The following is a 15,155-nucleotide window of genomic DNA, read 5'->3' on the forward strand; positions in this document are numbered from 1 at the left end:
GCGTGCAGCCACACTTTTATTCTTTGGTTTTTTAGTTAGGTTTTATTATTTTCTTAACCTATAGTGCAGGTTTTGCCAGCATGAGACTTCTGTGGAAGTCATTACATGCTGAGAGCGCAGCAGTACACAGACAGAAGCGTGTCCTGTCAGTGTCCTGTGTGCAGGGAGGTACATTCAGGGAGAATGTGCGCTCTGCACAGCGCTGAGCTCCGCTCAGACGGAGACTGGTCCTGGGCCACGGGGGACCCCATCCAGTGCCTTGCTAGAAGGGGATCTTGGGGAAGGGTCCTCCAGCGATGGCAGACGCCATCTTTACTGGTTTGGGAGCTGAAATCCCCCAGGGGAGTTGAGGCTCCTTACAGGACGCCCAGCGTTTCTGGGCAACTCCAAGTGATCCCTAGAGGGGGAGTCACTGGAGATGAGAGAGAGACACTGTGGGTGCGCCTGAAGGGGATTTGGCGCCAAAAGCGCGACTTCCCTCACTGTTAGGAAGATTTGGACTCTTCCACTCGTTTCTGGCGCCATTACTCTGTGCTTGCTGCGGAGCTGAGAAAGACAGAGCCTGCTCAGAAGTCTCTCTGGAGAACGCTTCCTCCACTATATCGATAGCAACAGGAACACAGATAAGTACACTGGGTGCATTGCTCTGTGACTTTGCCTGAACGTTGTGCAGTGTTTAATACTTTTATTAACATGGCGGACGAGTGCAGTTCTGTTGCTGGGGAGGGAGCGCTTGAGATGTTTTATCATTGCAAGAAATGTAATGTAAATATGTCGGTTGAACAGTTGGACCAGGGGGAATTGTGCCCTTCCTCTGAAGCTTTCCCTGTGGTACTCGCACCACAAGTCCCAGGGAGGCTGAGCCGGCCTGGGCTGTGGCTTTGGGACAGTCTGTAAAAGCTTTGGCAGAGGCTTTAAACTGGCAGAGGGGATCGTTGGTGGGATCACCAGGTCCTATTCCCTCATCTCAGGGATCTCTTCCCCTTTCACAGGGAGACCCCATGTTGCTGCAGACTATGCAGGATACTGCTCAGGGGGTGCATAAAATGTCTTCCCTTTTGGAGCAATTCACAAAGGTTTCTGATGAATTTATGCTATGGCAGGGGTCCCCAGTGGTTCCTCCTGTATATGCTGATGATGATGTGGAGGAAGAGGATTTAACTTGGTCACAGGGGGAGGAAGCAGATTTCTCAGCCTCTGGTATTGAGGACCTCATTTGGGCCGTCAAACAGGCATTGGGTTTACCTGTAGAGGAAAAGTCTTCTACACAGTGTGTGTTTAAGCGGAGTAAAAAGGAACCAGTTTCTTTCCCATCCGATGAGGGCATGGTGGCTCTGCTGGGTGAGGCTGGCAAGGGCCCGGATTAGAGGCTATTAATGGCTAAAAAATATGCAAACATGTATCCCATGCCGGAGAATCATGTTAAGGTGTGGGAGAAAGTTCCGTTGGTGGACTCCTCCGTGGCCAGATTGTCAAAAGCCACGGCACTGCCAGTGCAGGGTGGCGCGGCCTTTAAAGATCCAGTAGACAAAAAGGTAGAAGGCTGTTTAAAGGCAATTTTTGAGGGAGTGGGTTTCACTATGAGGCCCATCATTGCCTCGGCTTGGGTGGCTAAGGCCATGATCAAGTGGACTGAGTCATTGGAGAGTCATTTGCAGCTTGATGCAGAAGCTTTGGCCATGGTTGAAAAGTTAAAGTGTGCCGCTGAGTACATTGGTGAGGCCAGCGAGGAGGGCGCCAAGATGGCGTCAAAAGTCTCGGTCACGTCTGTCACGGCCAGAAGGGCTCTCTGGTTAAAAGCTTGGGACGCAGATAGTGAGTCCAAGAAGTCCTTAGAGAATATTCCCTTTAAAGGGGAGTTGTTGTTTGGCTCAGAGTTGGATGAGATAATCAAACAGGCAACGGGTGGTAAGAGCACCTTTCTTCCTACTATTTCAAAGTCTACTGGGTCGAAGTTTGGAGTGTTCAAACAGTCCTTTCGTCCCACCTTTAGGGGGGGAGCATCTGGCAGAGGGCAGTCAGGCCGGGGAAGATTTCAAGCCGGCAGAGGTAGGGCTTCCGGTACTTCTGTAGTTTCACGGCGCCGCCGGCTCAGTAACTTGGCAGCCTGCCAGAGGCTCGCGTGCCGCTCTAGCTACAGTGTTATTAACAGAAACTTGGCAGCCTGCCAGAGGCTCGCGTGCCGCTCTAGCTACAGTGTTATAGTGTAACGTAGATTAATGAAGTGTAAAAAGGAGACAAAATGGGATAAATGGGGCTTATAAATCGCACACCCCGGCACACCGCTACCACAGGGGGTGTCCCTAATGTAGACGCTAACTTATTTTGGCCTTTTAGCGTGTCAATTCACACTCCCGCCACTTCAGGCTTAGGCGCGCGCTACGCTGTTTACGTAGTCAGTCAGTCAGTCAGTCAGCTGTAGCCCTGTACGAGACGCTGAGGTCAATAATGGCAGTGGCAAGTCTCTGTATGGCAATGGAACGTCTGACATTATTTAACCTGCCACAGACAGAGGAGGAGGCTGTGGCTTTCTTGCAGGCCCGCCAGTTCCTGCCACAGACCATGACCTGCCCCAATGGACACCCCATGAAGCTCAGCATAAAGGAGCGCATGTGGCGCTGCCACATTAGGAGCTGCAGAAAAAAAGTCAGCGTCAGGTCAGCTCAATGGTTCAGGGGATCTCACCTCACCTTCGTGACCCTGATCAGATTTGTGTATTGCTGGGCAGAAGAGCTGACCAGCATGAAATTTTGTGAGAAGCAGCTCAACATCTGCCAAAAAACTGCTGTCCTATACAGCAATCTAATGAGGGAGGCCTGTACGCTGGACCTGCTGGCACAGCCTCAGCGGCGAATCGGAGGCCCGGGGCAGATCGTCGAGGTCGACGAAAGCCTCTACGTAAAGAGGAAGAGCAACGTCGGACGGCTCCTGCCCCAGCAGTGGGTATTCGGGGGAAAATCTAGGGAGTCCGGCCAGTGCTTTATTACTGCGGTGGAGCGGCGGGATACGGCCACCCTGATGGCTGCCATTGAGGCCCATGTGGAACCGGGCACTACTGTCTTCACAGACTGCTGGAGGGCGTACAATACCCAGCAACTCCAGCAGGCCGGTTATGTTCACGGAAAGGTGAACCACAAATACAACTTCGTCGACCCGGACACTGGGGTGCACACCCAGAATGTGGAGCGACTCTGGGGCAGCTGTAAGTGGCGTAATAAACGCCAGAGGGGTACTGCACGCCATTACCTCGATTCATACCTTCAGGAATTTATGTGGAGGCAGAGTTTAGGGGCCCAGGACCCCTTCCATCGTATTTGGCACGCTCTGACCCTGCTCCCCCTGGTCGAGAAAGAGAATGCTGGCGGTGCTGTTGACACAGTAGGTCCTTCCGGCGGTGATGTCGACACAGCAGGTCCGTCTACTGAAAATGCTGGTGGTGACGTAGACGCCGAAGTTCCTTCCTGCTCTACTGACTAAATCATGACTTTTAAATTATTGTTGGACTTTTTAGTGTTTATGATTATTTCATGTCATTGAATCATTTAGATTCTACAGTTATGTTGAATTTCAACAAAAAAAAAGTTAAATTTCACTTGAATTTCAACAAAAAAAAAGTGAACAGTTGCCGAAAATGTCGTCTTTACTGTCTCAGGTGTGTGAGTGTGCAGGTGTGAATGTGTTCCTGAATCAGCCCCACTATCCACGCCCACCCGAAGCGTGGCGAGCGCAGCGGTATGCGTCCTACGACCTTTTCATGCCCTACTATCCACGTCGGCGTGGAGTTGAGAATATAATAGTGTGGCGAGCGCAGCGAGCCACCGAGGCCCGAAGCGTGGCGAGCCCCGCGAGGGGACGCGGATACCTTCACAGGTAAACGCGTCCCCTCGCGGGCTTCACAGGTGTCCGCGTCGCCGCGGACACCTGTGAAGCCCACGAGGGGACGCGTTTACCTGTGAAGGTATCCGCGTCCCCTCGCGGGGCTCGCTGCGCTCGCCATGCTTCGGGCCTCGGTGGCTCGCTGCGCTCGCCACACTATTATATTCTCAACTCCACGCCGACGTGGATAGTAGGGCATGAAAAGGTCGTAGGACGCGTACCGCCGCCCCTCGCGGGGCTCGCTGCGCTCGCCACGCTTCGGGTGGGCGTGGATAGTGGGATTTACACGGTCGACAGCTGTTGCGTTGACTACTGCCACTGTGGACGGGCTTTAATAGTGTACCCCTAAACCCAGCTAAATTTAGATGCTTTTGCGTCTAAATTTAGATGTACCTCTACACCCAACTAAATCCAGGCGCTTTAGCGTCTACATTTACATGCTAAACCACCTTTGCGGCTCTCAGGGAGCCTGGCTTTTGCGCCTAAATCCAGGCGCCCCCCTCCTTCTTAGCGGCTTGCAAGGCGCCTGGATTCAGAGGGTTTTGCGCCTAAATCCAGGCGCCCCCCTCCTTCTTAGCGGCTTTCAAGGCGCCTGGATTCAGAGGGTTTTGCGCCTAAATCCAGGCGCCCCCCTCCTTCTTAGCGGCTTGCAAGGCGCCTGGATTCAGAGGGTTTTGCGCCTAAATCCAGGCGCCCCCCTCCTTCTTAGCGGCTTGCAGGGAGTGTGAATCCAGGTGCATTAGCGCCTACATCTAGGCTGCAAGCCATTGGATTTAGCGTGTACATGGGGGATACAGCGCTGTGCCGGGGTGAGTACTTTACAAGCCCGGCACGTCAGCGTTGTGCCCGGCTTGTGTCCACTTGCCCCCGCTGTTGTCAGCGGTGCCCAGGCGCTGCCTATTTCACTGTGGAACTACAAGTACCACAGTGACCTGCCAGCGCCTGGGCAGCGCGCTGCTGCTGCTGCCCGGCCGCCACACTGTTTACGTAGCTGTCAGTACAGCTAGAGCGGCGCGAGCACGGTTAATCAGAGCCTCTGGCAGTCTGCCAAGTTTCTGAGCCAGAGTGTGCGCGCGGCGGCGCCGTGAAACTACAGAAGTACCGGGCTTCCAAGTCCAGGTTTGGCGCCTTTAATAAGAAGCACGTTGCCAAGGGGGAGGACAAACCCTCGGCATGACGGGGCGGAGACTCCCTGTTCTGGAATCAGGGTAGGGGGTCGACTCCTGCAGTTTCAGGACAGTTGGAAGGTAGCCACGGAGGATCCGTGGGTGCTTTCCATTGTTTCAGAAGGATATCGGATAAAACTAAGGGGGCCGCCCCCTCACAGATTCCTTCCAACGCCCTTACCAAGAACAGCCTCTCTCAGAGCTTCTCTTTTGGCAGCAGCCATATCTCTAGAGGAGAAGGGGGTAGTTATTCCAGTGCCCCTAGGGGAGAGAAGAAAAGGGTTTTATTCGATACTCTTTTTGGTTCCCAAGCCAGACGGGTCTTTCAGGCCCATTCTAAACTTAAAATCTTTGAATGCTCATCTCTGGGTGGATCACTTTCGCATGGAATCTCTATGGTCAGTGCTGCTGAGTATAGAACCAGGGGAGTTCTTAGCATCAGTAGACATTCAAGATGCCTATCTCCATGTTCCCATTCACAGGGAATTCCAGTCTTTGCTAAGGTTTGCAATAGGAGAAAAGCATTGGCAGTTCCAGGCACTCCCCTTTGGACTAGCCACGGCTCCGAGAGTATTCACCAAAGTGATGTCCATTATGGCGGCAGCTCTCAGGTTGGGGGGGATAACTGTTATCCCTTACCTGGACGATCTGCTTTTCAAAGCGGAATCGGCAGAGAAGTTGAAGGTCCACCTGGAGAGGGCGACACTTCCTGAAGTCCCACTTGACACCAACGCAAAATCTGAAATTTTTGGGGGTGATCATAGACACACATCTTCACAGGGTGTTTCTCCCAGAATCCAAAGCGCTGGAAATTCGGCTGATGGTTTTGGAAATCCTCCAGGCTCCGGCACCATCGGTGTGGCAGGGAGTGAGACTACTAGGGAAGATGGTGGCAACCTTCGAAACCTTGCAGTTTGCCAGGTTCCACTCCAGAATTTTTCAGTGGAACATCCTGGCTTGTTGGTCAGGAGATGCCAAGAGGATGAAAATGGAGATTCTTTACCTGTCCACAGAGTCCAGGAGGTCTCTCTTGTGGTGGACGGATGTGGAGAATTTACAACTGGGAAAATCTCTCAGGTCTTGGGATTGGCTGGTCATAACGACCGACGCCAGTCTGAAGGGCTGGGGGGCAGTGACCCTTCATTTAAGACTACAGGGACTTTGGTCAGTAGAGGAGACAAAATTGCCCATAAACATCCTAGAACTGAGGGCAGTACTGAATGCCTTACTGCAGGCGGAGACGTTTCTCAGAGGGTCTCCACTGAAAATTCAGTCGGACAATGCCACGACGGTGGCCTATTTGAACCATCAAGGCGGGACTCGCAGCAGGATGGCGATGGCCGAGGTCTCCAAGATTTTCAGCTGGGCGGAGATCAATGTTCCAGCGTTATCAGCCATTTTTATACCGGGAGTCAAGAATGTGGAGGCGGATTATCTCAGCAGAGAATCCCTCCAGGAGGGAGAGTGGTCTCTTCATCGGGAAGTTTTTCAGGAGATTGTCAGTCGTTGGGGTCTCCCAGACCTAGACCTTATGGCAACGAGATCGAACCGTCAGGTTCAGACGTTTTGCTCCCGAGTAAGGGATCCTACTGCTTGGGCGGTGGACGCCATGACAGTTCCTTGGGAGTTCCAGATGGTGTACATCTTTCCACCTTTGCCCATGCTGCCGAGAGTCTTGAGGAAGATAAGGGACCAAAAGGTACGAGCAATTCTGATTGCTCCAGACTGGCCCAGGAGGTCTTGGTACTCCACTGTTCTGAGGTTGTCGAAGGAGTCCTGGAAACTACCTCTGCGGCAGGACCTGTTGTTGCAAGGTCCGTTCCTTCACGAGGACCCAGCTCGTCTAAGTTTGACGGCGTGACTTATGAAACTTCCTTATTGAAGAAAAAGGGGTTTTCTGATGAAGTTATACAGACCATGTTGAGGGCCCGCAAGCCAGTGTCTGCGGCTAACTACCATAGGGTCTGGAAAATTTACATTAGATGGTGTGAGAGACAGAAGCTGCACACCTCCAGATTCAATTTATCTAGACTTTTGAATTTCTTGCAGGATGGTTTTTCTTCAGGCCTTAGTCTGCAATCATTAAAGGTACAGCTGTCGGCATTATCCATATTTTTTTCAAAAAAGGGTAGCTTTGTTGCCGGAGGTTCAGACGTTTTTACAAGGAGTTGCTAGGCTCAAACCACCTTATAAGCAGCCGGTGGCACCTTGGGATTTGTCTTTGGTTCTATCCATGCTACAGAATCCTCCTTTTGAACCGCTTAGATCTGCGGAATTGAAGTATGTGACATGGAAACTTACTTTTCTATTGGCTATTGCATCAGCCAGACGTGTGTCAGAGTTGGGTGCTTTGTCATGTAAGTCACCGTTTTTAATTTTTCATGATGATAGGGCTGTGTTACGCACAGTTCCAAAATTCCTACCTAAGGTAGTGACGTCCTTTCATTTAAATCAGGATATTGTACTTCCAGTTTTTGTTCCCCCAGAAGGGGTTAAAAATAGGGACAAAATGAAGAGATTGGATGTTGTTCGCGCCTTGCGGATATACATTGAGAGGGTAAAGGACATTCGCAAATCGGATTTACTCTTGGTGCTATATGATGTGCATAAGATTGGGTGGCCTGCTTCCAAGCAGACCATCGCACGTTGGTTGAGATCTACTATTGCCTTTGCCTACTGTAAAGCGGGTAGACCTGTTCCATCTCTTATTAATGCACACACTACCAGGTCGGTTGCTTCTTCCTGGGCGGTGCGCCATGGGGCTACGGCGGAGCAGTTGTGTAGGGCTGCCACCTGGTCCTCTGTTCATACCTTTACCAAATTTTACAGGTTCCATGAGTTCGCGTCGGAGGACGCTTCATTCGGACGGGCAGTGATGAGAACTGCTGGTCTGAGCGTACCCTCCCAAAGGACCGGCTCGTGAACGTCCCAAGGTTAGCTGTGTCACCGGACTGGACGAAAGAGAAAAGGGGATTTTTGTAAGAACTTACCGTTCGAACCCCTTTCTCTGAGTCCAGTCCGGTGACACAACGATCCCTCCCTTACGCTCAGTTAAGTGTACCGTTCATGTGTTGCCATGTTATGGTTAATGTTATGTTGCCTTAAAAGATATATGCATATATATATATATATATATAAAAGATGTTCAGGCATTGTTCTGAGTTATGTATCCTAGTGTGCTTTTGAAGTCGAACTGAGGCATTATGGGATGCAGAAGGGAGGAGCCTGCTCCCAAAGTTTGAAGCATAGGTGCCTGGCTCCTGGCGGACCCCTCTACATCCCAAGGTTAGCTGTGTCACCGGACTGGACTCAGAGAAAGGGGTTCGAACGGTAAGTTCTTACAAAAATCCCCCTTTTTAATGACACACATAGGTTTTGCAGGCCGGACACGGGTTCAGTGTGTAAGCACCAATCCTAAGAAAACCCGGGTTGAAGTGCAGTGTGAAAGGGGTATTTTAAGAGTCTGACACGGCTCTTCACAAGGACAAACCCGTGTTCAAAATGCAGGGTTGGACACGGGTTTGCGGTCGCTACACCCGGCACACTTTTTTATTCTCCCACCACGCCCTAGTGTATGGTAGGGCATGAAATACCGCCTGTTGGCACATGTTGGTTTAAAAAACAGTGAAAAACCCCGGCCTGTCGAACTAATGGCCGCATCCCACTCAATAGGTAGAGTAGTCATTTTAGGTTCTTAATGATACAATGGTTAGTCATTTTTACATAATCTAATGTTCTATTTAAGCTGTAAATGTTTGAGCTAGATTTCACTCTCAGACCTTTGCCCTGTTTTACAGCTTGGTTTATGGAGTTGAACTTGAGCATCACCATTTAAAAAACCTTTAAATTTATCCATATAGGTAGACTATTTATAGCAGGCCTGACCAGCCTCTGGCTATACAGCTGTTGTGAAACTGCAAGTCCCAGCATGCCCTACCACAATTTTGTAGTGGGAATGCTAAAACTGTATCAGGGCATGCATGGGGCACAACAGCTGGAGAGATGCTGCTGCGGTTTTCTCTCGAACCCCATAGAATTGTGAGGTAAAAACTTGTGATGCCTGTCCTTGGGCAATGTGTAAGCAGTTGGGCATCATGGTGATGCCAAGCAGCACATAGTGTTCTATTCAATCTCCACCCGTAGTATACTTTTTATTAGATGAATGGGGTCATGTGACCATTTTTTGAGGTTGCAAAGTTTGTTTTCAACTGTGTGATTTTTATCGCAGTTTACAATAAACAATTAATGATTACGGTCTTCTGGGAGTTGTCACTTGTTTGTACAGGTTGAGTATCCTTTACCCAAATATCCGTTCTCCAAATTATTCTGAAAACCATAGTCTCCAAAATGTATTTTATATTTTTTGCTTAAAACCTACAGGCCACATCTGTAACTGGCACTACTGTGGAATAACATGTAACTGGCACTAAATATTTGCAAGGACGTGATTGCTTGGCATTTACATTCAGTGCCTGAGATTGTATTCAAACTTGAGCTTCATGCTCAAATAAAATACATTTGTGTGTATTTTATATGTTTGATGTGCTTATACAACATTAATGCAAGATACCTTTTTTAAGATACCTCATTGAAATATAAAAATATTCCAAAATACGGAATAATTTGTTATCCAAAATTCTTCTGTACATATATCTGTTTGCTTTGCTGTGAAACATGTCACCAGCAGATCTACTTTGGCACATATCTGATGGAGTGCTCGTCTGTGCTACAGCTCTGGGATGGGTTGTTCATCCTTTCAGCCGTCACTGTTCGGATCTGTAAGGCCACCCATTGTGTATTGTAGGCTGGAGGTAGGAAATCTGCAGAATACCAGCTGTTTTCGAACTACAATTTGCTACATACTCTGATCGCTAAAACGAAGACCCATTGAAACCAAGCTACAGACAGTGAGATTTGGCCATGCTTTATTCAGTAGACCCCTAGAAATAATTCATGTAAAAAGTTGTTTTCTTGAGTTGTCAGTGTAATTAGTATTATTAATGTGTATAGACTTTGCGTAGAAAACCTTTTGAACCATTTGCGAGTAGTAAATTGCTACACAAATCTTTTTATAATTTTTTTTTTGCATTTTAAATGACTAGTGCCAGGGTATAGGAATCTTTTTTGCTGAATGGACTTCTTCACCTCTTCACCCATTTAGAGTTTATAATTGCATGCACATCTGGTGTTTAAAGTAGCTCCTATCATGCCATTGTAATGGAAATCTGCCTTGTCTTCCTCTTCTGACTTCTTTAACTGCTTAACCAAGCGCAAGTAAGAAGAGGGAACCCCCAAGAGTTTAGACCTTCTAAAGTATGTTTAAAAGTATGTACACCTTTTAGCCTCTCAACAGTTAAATGGAGGTCTATCCTCTATATCTATCTATCTATCTATCTATCTATCTATATATATATATATATATATATATATATATATATATATATATATCTCGATCTCTAGTGTCAGTGCTTCAAAAGCTAAACAACTGCATGCTGTCTACCAGTTTCCCCTGTAGTTGTGTTTGCTTTTAACGTGATGGCTGTGACCAGAGCAAGGCCTGTATATAGGCATCTCTAGATCTAGTCCACCCAGCAGGTCAACAACAGCAAGTGCTGTAGTATAACAATATTTTTTGTTTCAGAGTTTTCTGTACAAAAGACCCAGTTACTTCTTCCACTAACAACATTGTAAAGTTCTTTAGTAGAATGCAACTGATATCTGAAATCAGCAAAAATATTCCTCCTGGCTGCTTCAGTGGGTTGGCACTATTTGTTAGGGTTGTTCATTTATTTTTGTTCTTTACTATGTAGAATACCCCTTTCACACTGCAGAAATAACCCTGGTTGGCATGCGGTGTGAAAGTGCCATTTCAAATATCCCAGGTCGAGCAACCCAGCAGTCTGACCCAGGATAAAATAAGTAATCTTCCGGTGGTCGGACCCATGTTACTGGGCAGCGTGAATGGGTAACCTAGGTGGAGCAACCCGGGTCCCATTCACTTCTCTGGAGGAGGCAGCAGTGTCACCTCTGTGATGCCTCTGTCCCCCAGATGATGATTGCAGGGGCGATCCCGGGACAGACTGTATCCAAATCCCACGTGCAACCTGGCATTTGCAATGTAAAAGGGATATTTACTTGACACCGCTAACGACTTGACAGCACTCATGATTTCCCTGGAACTCATGAAAAATAATAATTAGGCCTAATTCGGTAAGGTCCACTGATGATGATGATGATAATATAATCTTTATATAGCACCAAAAGGAAATCTCAGCACCCAGTTACAGAGTTTATATACAAGTAATCAAAAACAAGAAAACAGTGTTTTACTGTACAGTTCAAGGCAGTATAGGACAAGTACAGGGTATATAAACCTTTCATCAGCAGACAATAATACAATTAGTAATGGTGTGGCATCAAAGGAAGTATGGAGAGGGTTTAGGTAAAACAAGGAAGGGCACATGAGGGAAGAGGGCCTTGCTTATGAGAGCTTACATTCTAGGGGAGTGGCAGTCAGATGGGTGACACAAGTGGTAGGAGTGAGCAAATAACAATGGGACTTGCGGGCCTGTTCTGTAGAGAGGTGGTGAGTTTGAAGGGTAGAGGTAGAGAGTTCCAGATGTAGGAAGCAGCAGGTGAAAAGTCTTGGAGGCAGGAGTGGGAGGTAGTAATCAGTTGGCAGGAGAGGTGGCGTGCATTAGCAGAGCGTAGAGAATGGGTAGGAGTGTGAAGTAGTTGAGAACAGATGTGAATGGGTGAGAGCTTTGTAAATGAGTGTGAGAAGCTTGAATTGGACTCAGAAAGGGAAGTGTAAGGGGGAGGTAGAGACCGAGAAGGAACGGTCAGATAGAAATATAGCCAGGAGAGGGCAGTATCACACACAGGAAGAGAGTGAAGGATTTGCAGAAGGAGAGTGTGGTCCTAAGTGTTAAAAGCAGCAGAGTCAGTAGTTGGAGAAGGGGTTCAGATCAAGGGTATTTTTTTTTTTTAAGAATAGGGGAGACCTGTGCATGCCTAAAGGCGGAAGGGGCTGTGCCAGATGAGAGGGATTGAGGAGGTGGGCAAGTTGGGAACAAGCATAAGGAGAGTAGCAGTGGAGGAAGCAGGAGGGGATAGGGTCAATTGGAGGGGGGGTGGGGGGTGGGACAGGAACAGACAGGTGAGGTTCATCACTTTCTCACCACCAGATACATTGGAGAAAGGTTTCAGAGTAGGCAGAAGGGATAGGGAGGGTTGATAGGGTATAAGAGGTGACTGGTTGCTGATGCTTTGGTGGGATGTGGGGTTCTGAAGTAGAGAGTCCATTTTGGATGTGAAATAAGTGGCAAACTCAAGAGCAGAGAGGGAGGTGGGAGTGGGCAAAGGTAGTTGATAGTGGCAAAGATGCGCCGGGGTGTTTAAGACTGGGAGGAGATGAGATTCTTGAAGTATGACTGTTTAACAAGGTAAACGGCAGTAATGAAGGATAAAAGTACAGTATAAGTTTGAAGTGGAGGAAATCTGCCTTAAGGTGCCCATACACGCACCGATTCTGCCGTGCGTTTTGTGCTAAAATAGCATTGCATGCGATGCGATAAAAACACAGTACAAAAAGTATGTGCAGCACATACTTTTTGTACTGTGCGATGAGATGCCGCGGGAGCGTGCATCTGATAGCACGCATCGCATTGGCAGAATCGGTGCGTGTATGGGCACCTTGAGAGCATGATTTCCTCCACTGTCGCTCAGAAGTATTTTTGCAGATATCTCGTGCATTTGGTGTGCCAGGGTGGAGGGGTTGATCTGCGAGGGTGAATATTGGTCGGTGGAGCAACAGAATAAGGAGCAGAGGTAATGGATGAATTTTGTAGGGGCTTGTTCAGGGCAAGAGAGAGAATGGAGTCAAACAGGGAGGGTAAGGGAGGTGGGGTCAATAGCCTCGATGTTACGCTTTTTGTACATGATTTGCCTTTGTGTTCTGCTACTGCTGTGTTTTGTCAGTGTGATTTATATGGTATATATTGGTGTTTAATATTAATGCTGCTTTAATTTTATTCTGATTAATAATCCTTTAATTATGCGACTATGCTGCATTTCTTTGCTTCTCCAGCTTTGCTAAGCGCACAGCCCTGGTTACAGCTGCTGTCAAGTCTTAAACAATTTAGTCACTCAAGAACAAGTGTTTTTTTTTTTTTATTAATATTATTTTTCATTTCATACAAGTGTTGTACTAAAAAATATATCAGGCGTCCTGATTTGTATGCTCAGAAATAGGGCCACCCTGCTGATAAGTTAGCTAAGAGGGCACTCTCCTTTGCTTGCCAGTTTAGTCTGTCACAAGTACTCCTAAACAATGCACTGCCCACTTGTGCTGTAAGACTCATTGTGACTGCGTTCTCTGAAAGCACTGTGCATCTGATTTCTTAAATTTATAAAACATCTGCTGAATCTCAAGGCTCTCTTTGCATAGAAACCCACAAAAGACAAAGATGAAAAGAAAAACATTTATAGAACAAATGGCTAGAATGATTTAGAAGTCTTTTTTGATGTACTATTGAATAAGAAATGTTAATTCACTCTATTGTTTCAAAAAAATAAATAGTGATCAACCCACTGGCAAAGTATGCTAATACAACTCTGAATATCTGACTTGCAGCTTAGAAAAATCCTACAATAATACAGCCCTTGTTAAGGCCTAATTGCAGTGTATAATTATTAACACAAGTTTTTGATTGGCAACATTTTAAGTAATATTTCACATAAAATATATATATAAAACAGTCGGATTACGCAAGGCAGTGGGATGCCGTGTACCGTGTTACTGCTTAGATCAGGGATGGGGAACCTTTGGCCCTCCAGCTGTTGTTGAACTACACATCCCAGCATGCCCTGCAACAGTTTTGCTATTTTTCCATGCTAAAACTGTTGCAGGGCATGCTGGGGTATGTAGTTAAACAACAGCTGAAGGTTCCCCATCCCTGGCTTAGATGAAATGACATGTAGTATGCAGTGTCCATTATATGTCATGCACTGCGGTATTCAGACTTCTCTGATAATCACAAAAGAAGTAGAGGAAAACGGGGGATTAGACACTGTCCATAAGGTTTATTACAGACAAACGGACATAAAGGGAGAAGGAGAGGTGGTCTTCTCTGGTCCATCTGTATTGTAATAGCCTCTTATCTGAATGTACATCTCACCACAAGACTTATTTATTTAATTTATTTACAGTTTCTTATATAGTGCAGCAGGCTCCATTGCGCTTTACAATTGTAGACCGCGATAGAACAAACTGGGTAACAACAGACAGACTTGGAGGTAGGAGGGCCCTGCTGCAAGCTTACAATCTATAGGACCATAGGAGGGAAACACAAGGACAGGCACCAGTAATAGCATAGCAGTCCCACCAAGTTACAAGTCCAGAAGGAAAGCTATATAATACATAAGTGCCTCAGAGGGTTATGGTTGTATACAATATGATCTATACAGAGCCATACAGCATCCTTGGTAGCACTGTAGGTGAGTATACCAGAAACTTACTCACATATGCATGTATGCAGACCTGCACATCTGACACTTGCTGCTTCTTTACAGCTGGAGAGGTGGAGAAGGGCAGCCTAATGTGGGCAGTACAGTGTAATAGCTTGTTCATGCAGAAACTCCAATGTATTCCAGTCTGGAGTTGTCTCACAGCTAGGTACTGAATGGGTCTGATTCAGAATTGATCATTGGTGTGCGAATATGCACTCTGTTGGATTATCCAATCACTGCACTAGCATACGGATTGTGGCATGCATGCACAAGCTGAAATAGAGGAAATATCGAATTGCAATCCCCTCGCGATTGACTGACAGGAAGTCGACGTGTGTGGGTGAGCCCCTGCCATTTTTAAGGAGTTTCCGAAAAAACACAGGAGGGCCCAAGCGTTTTAATGGAGAGTGTGACGCCAGCACCTACCTCAATCAGCTTGTATCACAGAGTTGTAGTAGGGTCAGACTTACCGTAAAATAACAGTTAATGGTTCGAAAATTGCTTACGAATGTGCAACAGGACAGCGGACAGCGATACTTTTGCAATTCACTCACAGATTTACTCAGGGCGGGTTTTCTTTCTGTTTTGGTGGCAGCTAACCAC

General features: G+C 47.2%; 1 protein-coding gene across 4 annotated transcripts in view; it reads left to right on the top strand.

Moving 5' to 3' along the window:
• The window catches only part of FAM222B (family with sequence similarity 222 member B), a 137,444-nt gene that overhangs the window by 36,142 nt on the left and 86,147 nt on the right, over nt 1-15,155 (top strand). The window lies entirely within an intron of this gene.

The sequence above is a fragment of the Crinia signifera genome, chromosome 2 (genome assembly GCF_055691185.1).
Source record: "Crinia signifera chromosome 2, ASM5569118v1, whole genome shotgun sequence".
NCBI classification, from domain to species: domain Eukaryota; kingdom Metazoa; phylum Chordata; class Amphibia; order Anura; family Myobatrachidae; genus Crinia; species Crinia signifera.